Below are 10,375 nucleotides of genomic sequence, written 5' to 3' on the forward strand. Positions count from 1 at the left end.
CTTGTGTTCTGCTAGAGGAGGATGATAACATTGAGAAGAGACGGAGTCAAAAGTGGGCATAAGTTTGAGGGATTATGCCCTAATCTCTAACTTGAAAGTTGAAACGGTGCCGTTCATACTTAATTGTAAGATATATCGGTTTGGTTCGGTTTGGATCGGTTCTAGATTTCTAAACCGAAACCGAATCGAACCGATCGGGTTTTTAAAAAAAAAAACCAAACACACTAAATCGGTTTCGATTTTTTTCGGTTATCGGTTTTTTGAATCACTTTTCAATTATTTTTTTGGATTGGATTAGATTTGAACACCCCTAATATGTAGTAGTCTATTCATGTTTGCAGTGTATGAAACAACTTTGTTTTTTTTTCATAGGAATACAAGTGACCAAGCAAGCAAGGCTTCTAGAGATGAAAGGATTGCCAATGAAATGATATACAAATACACCCGAATTTCCAATTAAATAAGCTAAAAGGTTGCATAAACACCGCTTCCACGCATCGCAGTAAGAACCAAAAAATTGAAAACAAAATCGACAATGTATACAAGCGCGAATTCGACCATCTGAACTAAATAAACCTATGAAGTGGCAATCAAGACGAATGGTTAAAATAGCTCTCCATCACACTTTAATGTACCCCATGAAGGTGTTTCTATGGGTTGATGTTGCACTCACGCAAATAGACCACGTTGTAATCTACGTACTTTGTCCAGTGGTTTTTATACTTGGGTAAGGCGATCTCCAACCATGGTTTCAAGTTCCCATTATAGTGTATAACAGCAGCTTCTTCGATCTCCCTCTGGTTCACATTAGGATTGTAGCCGAGTCCGAGCACATGCCAAGATTTGTCCAGAGAGTTGTGCGTTTCCAAAATGTTATGAGACCGGGAGGTAGGGTCCCCAGCTTCCACAATTGCCAGTTGCGATTCTGCGTATAAAAATTAACTTCAGAATAAAAAACAAAGATAATACACCAGCATAACACTATGTACAAGGTATAGGGTATGTCCAAAGTGAACTACGAAAATTCCGAGCTGTTTTTTATCATTTACTAGGGCACTACATCTCTACGTGTACGATAATGTGTGTGATTGTGAGGCTTAGGCACCCAAGGTGCATAAGCAAGCAATGCTAAGCTAGCCATTTAAGCATAGTATATGTGAATCACATCTAACTTGGTATATGAGGAACTTTCATGCCTACTTTACTATCTGCTTAGCCAAGATCACTTACCAGCCTCTGCCATCGATGATATACCTCCGTGATGTTTTGCCGCCTCCATCCAAATAAAAAATATTCATTCCATATGCCCATCCACAAGCATGTGGGTCGAAGTTCTTTGAGATTAGAGGATTTGAGAAGTTGAGATACCGATCAAACCGATGGAAGCTTTCTCCACATGTTTCAACGGCTCCATTGACATTGCCCTTCAAATCAAGGGACCAAAGGCCAGTAAGGTCCTTCCGGACTACTATATCATCATCTAGGAACAACACTTTATTTAATTTCGGGAAGATCTCTGGTAAATAAAACCGAAGATGGTTCAGGATGGACAAATATTTTGGGTTCCGGAACTTCAGATTTTGATCAGAATTAGCCCGATGTGCCCTGAAGTAATAATCAATCATGGAAGGAGAATCTAACTGCTTAAGAACTGGACTGTAGCTTGCGTTTAACCATGTAAACTCTTCAATGTTCTGGACCTGAATAGTGGCTTTCCCAGGTTGATTACCTAGAAACCACATTCTCATCGCCGCATAATTAAGCCTATCCGTAATGATGTGGAAAACATGATTCGAAGGGTGCTGCAAGGAATTAAGTAAATTTGACGAGTTTAACATGTCAACAAGAAGCAGAGGGATCAAATGTCATTGTGTACATACCAAGCTGTTTTATACAAACACACACATGCATGCATTCGAACAAATACTCCGATATTTACTTCACAAGTTTAAAGATTAAAATAAAATGGAAACGGCAAACTTAAGATTAAAATGAAAAGCAATATTTTTATCCCCCAGCAACCAAAGGAAGTATGAGTTAAATCTATGTAGAAGAGTACATATTACCTTAGCATGGACAACAGTTGAGTTTACAACAACTGCCGCTGCCATTATATTATCTGAGAAAAGAGCATAATGGTACAGCCGGGGGTCTTCTAATTTCTGTTGATTCGGAAAGTTCTGTTGAGAAGAATTCAAGCTATAGTACTCAGTAGTAAGACGCAAGGGCAGGCAATGAAGAGCCTTGGGAAGAGTTTTTGCAGTTAATTGTGTCAAGAACATGGTCTGCTTTTTATGCACTCGGAGTTGCTCTTCAGATGAGTGAAGCATACCCCGAAGCTTCTTTACCACAGCAGTGCAATCATCTTGAACCTGCTTCGCCTTTTCTAAGGATTGATCCATTGCTTTCATCTTATCAACGGCACTGCAAAAGAGAAAAAGAGACACAAATTAACAAATTAAAGTGATGTAGAAACCACATTCTATACTTGAAATCCTTCAAAAACTTAGGTGACTGAACCTGAATAAATAAAGGAACACATGCAGGAATTTGACAAATGAAAAGAACCAAGAAAGTTTACACATAGAGTTACTTTTTTGGCAGATCTGTGTCCTTAGTTGCATCACCAAGAGATCGTGTAACCTCCTTAACCCGCAGTCGAAGCTCCCTTGTAACATGTGGGTTGTTTTTTATCGATGGAAGGGAAAGATATACTTTTGCACAGATGAGCTGATCTTTGAGGCGGCACACCTGAACATCTGCTGGTTCGGTCTGTCTGTCATGTTTGTTATCTGAACGCTCTGTCTGATCGATCTTCTGAGCCGGTTGAATTGGTTGCTGCTCAAGCTTTACAGCCTATTCATAAAGCAAACAGTGTATAGCAACTATTAGCTAAGCCTACAATTAGGTCTAAAATTTCCTCTTATTGTGAACCCTGGAAATGTGGCTGCATCAAGGAACTGGTCTTAGCCGTGGAAATACAAAACAACATTGGCAAACGAGAATAGCACAAAATTCCAACAAGCTTGAAAGGGTTACCGATTAACATCCCTTGAAGGAAACAACTTATGGCAAAGACATTTCCGTATCGGTGGCAATTGAAGGATGGAATGTAGCAAAAGTTTAGAAAGTACAGACGGGACAGTTCAAGTTTTTTTTTTTTTTGGGATAATTAGTTCAAGTTTCGATAGTATCAAAACAGTCTAAAAATACTCAAATTATTAATAAGAAGCAAGTGATAAAATCAAAAGAAGAACATACAGAAACCGAAATCAACAGATATCGGGAATTCCAAGTAAAATGCTGCTATGGCAATAGGAGAAGACTCAACAACAGACCGATTTATAGTAGGCGAAAACTATAAAAACATTATAGGGAAGCAATTACCGATATGTTAGAGGCATTGGGATGGGAATTGAGGGTAGTGGTGAGATTGGGGGTGAATCATCGACGACCTGCCTAATGGGGTTAGATAATTGCTGTTGACGTCCTTCATCGGTAGCCGAAAGCACTCGTGTCGACTTATGCTCCGTCGTCACTGTCGTTGAGAATCATCTAACACCATCAATTCAAGTTCACATTGCCCCTTTTTTTTCTTTAACAAAAACATACAACAACAACAAAATCACCTTTGGGAAAGGAATCGGTAGATCGATCAGAATATACAACTCCAATGGGTTCTTTCAGAGAGGATATTTCCTAAGACAAACAAAAATTAGACATTGAAGGCAATTAGATCTGACATCAATCAACAAAAATTCCCTGCCATGAACAGCAAATGGAACTAATCTAATATGTTGAAAATTAAAATACCTGGTGTTGAAGAACATTGAGATGTCTGGTATTATCACCCGACAACACCTGCACAAGAAAAGAAAGAATTAAACTTTTTTTTTTTGTGTGCTTCAATATTCTATACCATCAAAATCCTTAACCCCCGAAAGAAAGAAACTTACAAAAGCTCACACATCATCAAGAAAATCGCGTCTTGCTGCAGAGATCAAAGAAAGGGGGAATGAAAAACAAAACCCATGATTATAAAGAAAGAAAAAAAGATGGAAACTTTACATAAAAGAAGCAGGATTGACGAAGGTGGCGACCCTTTCAGTGTAAAGATAAATGGGAGCAATGACGGTAACCGAGAGCATACCCAATACTATATGCCTCACCTTCATGGTTATTTCATTACTCTAATATCCACTGTCTAATTTTAGAACAATTTGGTCATTTCTTTACCACCACAACCAAGAATAGAAAAGATAATGAAAACCACCCACTGTGTGGAGAAGAAGAACAGAAAGAAGAAGAGATTTTGTATGAGAAAGATTCTATTTCTGGGTTTTCAGTTATAGTGTTTGTAGATCTAGATGATATAAATGAATGCATTTTTTTCCTTTCCGTTTTAATCATTTAAAAGAGAGCCGTAATTACTTTAAGTTGTCAATGGTCAATCATCGCTGTGTCCCGCTGCTGCCTTTCGTTTTTCATTCTTAAAAATGTTATTATGATTCTTAAATTACTCACTTAATCATGCTCAAATTCATGGAGGAAAAAGGAGTGTCGGCAGATGCTGATTCAATACTCTTCCACCCTCTTGTGTCCATTTTTCCAACTTTGCCACGAGGGTGAATGTGTTTATGAATTGGATCGACACAATTATAATTATTTTTCAGAAAATAATTTATGTTTATTAAAGTTAAACAATTCAATATCAAATAATTAAGAATTATATTTAAACATATATAAAAAATTATCTTCAAACATATATTATTTTATACTTATCACATATTATAAAAAAATTTGAACAATCCATTTTATTATATAAAAATTAAAAATAATATTAAAAAATCACTAATTTTAATTTAAATTTGAATCAAATTTTTTAAATTAAGTTGAATAATTTAATCCTCAAATAAATAACTTTTAAATAATTTTTTATTTAAATTTTATTTAACATAAACTACTTTAAATACTACCAAATTTTAATAAATGTTATCACTTATCTTTAGATTATTTAGTTGTGACCGAATCATCAACTTGTTAATTTTTACCGTTTATCATAAATTCAAAATATGATAATTTCATCAATTGTAACTTATAAATCAAGTAAATATAAAGTCAGTTCAATAACAAGTCAGATCATTTATAGATTAAGTCAATTATAGGTCATGTTCATAACAAGTCGGATAATACCAATTATTTATTAGGTTAATCTCGGGTTCGGGTTCATTTCAGTAGGATGCATGTAGGGCTCGATTATCATATTATCAATTCAATTTGGGTTCAGGTCATTTTCAGATTAGATGTAGGTCGGGTTCATATCCAAAATTTTCAGGTCTAACTTGGGTTTAGGTCAATGTCAGTTCGGACTCGAATCGGTTTTGAATGAAAACCATCCGAGTCACAAACAATTTTGACTCAAATCGATTTCAGTCAGTTTTACAAATCGAATCAACTTTTTATATCCCTGTTAATAACGAGATAACATGATACTTACATGAAAGTTAGGGGAAAAAAATTCAATTCACCTTATTATATTTTTCATTAAAATTAGTTTTTCACTTATTTTTAATCATTGTCGAAGTCTACTGTTATCTAATGTATTTTATGACTATCTTAGATAACGATAAATTCGTCTCCTCATCCTTTACTATTTTATTAGTTTAATTTTTTTAATTTTTTTTAATTTTTTTTAAAATTTCACGAAATTTGACATAAAAAATTCATCATTTCTTAAGTTTAAGTGCTACCTCTGAATATTTTAATGAAAATTCGAATGGATAAGATTTTTTTTAAGAATATGAACAATATACCTCATAAGTAACATCACAATTAAATGCTAAACGTTTAAATGAATTTGTTTTTGTTGTTGGTCGTTTTCATGGTTATCCTTGATTATGCTCAATTGTTTGTTTGGTGTTACGTCTCTTTTCGGGGTAGATTTTTCTACTGATGTTGGCGCCTGTTCGTTATCTGAGTTTGTGCAGTGATATGTGGTGGTATGTATTCTAGACCGCGATCCATGTTATTCTATTCCACATTGGATGTACTGTTTTCTCTGTCTATCTTGGCACAGTGATCGACGTCTGCGACTTCTTTGGGGATTACCTCTTTTGACACATGTGCATGTGCGATTTGCAATTCTTTGTCGGTTCTGGTAAATAGTGACAGCTTCTTTGACACGTTATTTATTGTCTATTCATGCCATCATACTGTCAATACTACTGTATATGTATTTATATATTAGTAGGATTGTAAAATCAGGTAATCGTTTAGGTTTTAATCTGATCTTGATAGGTCGGTAAAACCGGATACAAGTCAAGTCAGGTAAATTTGACACCAGATCCAGATCGGGTTCAGGTCAAGTTAAATCAGTTCGGGTTATTTTTAGGTTGATTTGACACTAGATCCAGATCGGGTTCAGGTCAGGTCATTTTCAATTCGGATCGTTACCAGGTCAAGTCAAAACAGTTCAGGTCCGAATCAATTAAAAAGCATGTTAATTTAGGTTCGGATGGAATTCAGTCGGATTTCGTTCAGATTGGGTCACATCATTGACAGATAAAATTCAGGTCGGATCTCTATCAGATATAGATTGAGTTCAAATCGGGTTATTTTTTATTTTTTGATTAATTATTTTCGTTTTTCGCGAACGTTGAATTGCAATTTGTAATTGTATATGATTTAGAGTAAATTACTAATAATATAAATAATCATGGCTTAATTTTATGAAAAATACAAATTTAAAAATTAAATTGAACAAATATGAAATTACAAATAAAAATTTAAATAAATTAAAAACACACATTGATGAGGGATTAAATTGAAATAATTTTAAATTATGAGGTTGAAATTAATACAAAAAATATTAAATTATACCCATTTAAAAAGTTATGGGCCAATTAAAAAAATAGAATTAAGTAATAAGTATGAATCAATTTCATATGCAAATAAAATTTGGAGGACTAAATTGAACAAATATGAAATTACAAAAAAAATTAAATAAATTAAACGATGAGGGATCAAATCGAAATAATTTTAAATTGTGATGTTGAAATTAATACAAAAAAATACTAAATTATACCCATTTAAAAAGTTATGGGTCAATTTAAAAAATTATACAATTTATATTTATATATTATGTATAATTATAAATAACATATATTGTATAAATTATATAGTTTACATATATATTATATATGGTTTAGGGTTTATATTTATATTTATATAAACTACATACTATAATTATATTATATTTATATTTTTATACTATTTATATAAACTAGCTTATATTTATATACTATATATATGAACTATATATATAAATATATATATACCAAGGTTGATATTTATATATGAACTATAGTTTACATATGAACTATATATATAAACTATATAGTTTACATATGACCTATATATATATACTATAGTTGATATTTATATATATAGTTTACATATGACATATATATATAATAGTTTTATATACTATATTATATATATATACTATATAGTATAATTTACATATGAACTATATATAAATATATATACTAAGGTTGATATATATATGAACTATAGTTTTATATAAACTATAGTTAATATTTACATATGAACTATATATATAAACTATATAGTTTACATATGACCTATATATATATATACTATAGTTGATATTTATATACTATATAGTTTACATATGACATATATATATACTATAGTTTATATTTATATACTATATATTATATATATAAACTATATATACTATATAGTATAATTTACATATGAACTATATATAAAAATCCTAAACCCTAACTATACATTCTATAGTTTATTAGTATATAAACTATATAACATATATAGACTATATGGTATATATAAACTATAAACTATACATTATATATAATTCATTAGTATATATAAACTATATATTATATAGTTCATTAGTATATATAAACTATATATTATATAGTTCATTAGTATATATAACCTATATAGTATATGATATATACAAACTATATATTATATAGTTCATTAGTATATATAAACTATATAATATATATAAACTATATATTAATTTATTAATATAAACATATATATTAATTGAAAGAATTAGAAAATATATAAGTATCAAATTGAACACATTTTAAATATGAAGCTTAAATTAATATATTACATCATTAAATTTGGATTAAATTGAATAAATGTAAAACTAAAAGACAACGTTACAATATCAAATGAAGTTAAAAAATACGCGGGTTTTCTCCCTCCCAACTGTGGCGCCAAATCCTCCCTCTTTTATTTTCGGTATTTCTTCTTCCCCGCTCAGCATCCAAATCCTCCCTCTTTTATCCCGCCTCTTCCCGGCCATTTTATCAACTGCATTGTCAAGCTCCAACTCAGCTTTTAGCTTTAGTCGACTGAGCGACTCTCCTCTTGCAGTTTGGAATCGGCAAGAGAGAAGAAAGAGAAGAGGGACGTATTTAACAGCAAGGAAGTGGATTCAATCCCGTTTGTTACAGGATTCTTTCGATCTGGTAAAACCCTTTTTACTTTATAGTCAAATCTCAGTCCCGGTCTAACAGCGTATTGTCCCATCTACTAGCTCAAACTAAGAGAAGTTTGGAATGAAACTATGGGTCGAGTGAGCTCTTGCTTCTCCTTCGAGCCAGCGAAACGCCAAGGCGGTGATCCTGAAAAATACAGTGCTTGTGTGTTTTTTTATATAAATTTTCTGGGTTTCCTTTGATTGATTACGGGTGAAGTGATTTTATTGCTGATTTCGCTATTTTATTTTATGCTTTTTTGCTTGATTGGTTAGTTTAAAGTTGGCTCAAGCTTATGAGGTATTGAGCGATCCCGAAAAACGTGAGATTTATGATCAGTACGGTGAGGATGCACTCAAGGAAGGAATGGACGGTGGTGCCGGCGCCCATGACCCGTTTGACATCTTCTCCCCCTTCTTTGGTGGTAGCCCGTTTGGCGGTAAGCGTTTTAGTTGTATTCAAAATCATTGTTAATTTGTTTAATGATTTTCGATTCATTATCCCTTGTATTCAATATTTGGTATGTGATAATGTTATTTAAATAATGTAAGATTATTTGATTGCTTTATGGAACCTGATGAGAGAGGATTTTATCATAACTGGTTAAGGACTTTGAGAATCGTTGGTGAAACTAGTAGAATTGGGATATGGTTGAATTATGGTGTTATTGTTGATGATTAGGTGGTAACAGTCGAGGAAGAAGACAGAGACGGGGAGAGGATGTAGTCCATCCTCTTAAGGTGTCTCTAGAGGACCTCTACCTTGGGGCTTCAAAGAAACTCTCTTTCCCGTAATGTGATATGCTCGAAATGCAATGGGTGAGTCCGTGTTTGGTTATTTGTATCTTGTTTCGAATTTCTGGTTGTATTTGCTTACATGAATGTGTTAATTGTTTGTTTATATATTGTTTCGAATTTCTGGTTGTATTTGCTTACATGGAATGTGTTAATAGGATCATAGGGTATATTTTCTATTATTTCCCCCTTATCATTGTAATTTATCAGTAGATCTTTAAAATAGTATGTCTAGTTGTTCAATTAATAAACTTTGTTACTTCTGTTGTTATTGTTTGATTTTTGGTGCTCAGAAATGGTTTAGATATGTAGCTCATTGATTGAAATTGACCGGTATTTTGACCACTAAAGTAATTGGAAGGTTTGAGTGACTTAAAGGTTGAAGTTAAGGTGAAATTCATAGACATATCTAGTTGATCGATCCTGGTTAACCTTTTTCTTACCTTTAATTTGAGATGTTATTGTAAAGATGAATTTTTTTTAAAGTTGTGTATACCCTCTTTTGGATTTATTGGTCTAGAACTCCATGTTGTCATACATGCAGAAATGCATCTTGTGTTATATGATGAGCAATAAAACCGATTCAATTCTGTGGTTTACGGAAATTCAAGCCTCTCATTCTCTGGACTTGCTAAAGAGATCAGTGCTGGAGATTACCAAGACTGTGGGGCTTCAGTGCTTCTGATGGGAGAGCCTACTTGGTCTCCGCCATGTACTAAGAACACATTCCTATCATCAACTCGAAGCAATGCTGTCATGCGTTACAAGGAAAAGAAGAAGACACGGAAGTAAGTGGACACTCCTAAACCATGTAGAATGTACATTTGAGATTTTAGTGCTTGCTTTATAAAATTCTGGAATTTATATGTTCTTCCTTATAATTGCTCTCCTGCTTTTGAATGTCTAGTTTGGGATTGATCTACCACATTGTTTACTAATTAGACAAACATGCCTCGAGTTCTTCTTCCCTCGCACTTTATAGTTTTCCTTCTTTTGGGCTTTATCTATTTGCCTTTTAAGTTTTAGTTATTCCACATGCTG

General features: G+C 32.8%; 1 pseudogene; it reads right to left on the minus strand.

Annotated features, from left to right (window-relative positions):
* Window positions 1–416: 416 nt before the first annotated feature.
* Window positions 417–4,426, minus strand: LOC120217572 (annotated as a pseudogene).
* Between the last annotated feature and the right edge of the window lie 5,949 nt (window positions 4,427–10,375).

Source organism: Hibiscus syriacus, unplaced genomic scaffold, assembly GCF_006381635.1.
Source record: "Hibiscus syriacus cultivar Baekdansim isolate YM2019G1 unplaced genomic scaffold, ASM638163v2 tig00110187_pilon, whole genome shotgun sequence".
Taxonomy (NCBI): Eukaryota; Viridiplantae; Streptophyta; class Magnoliopsida; order Malvales; family Malvaceae; genus Hibiscus; species Hibiscus syriacus.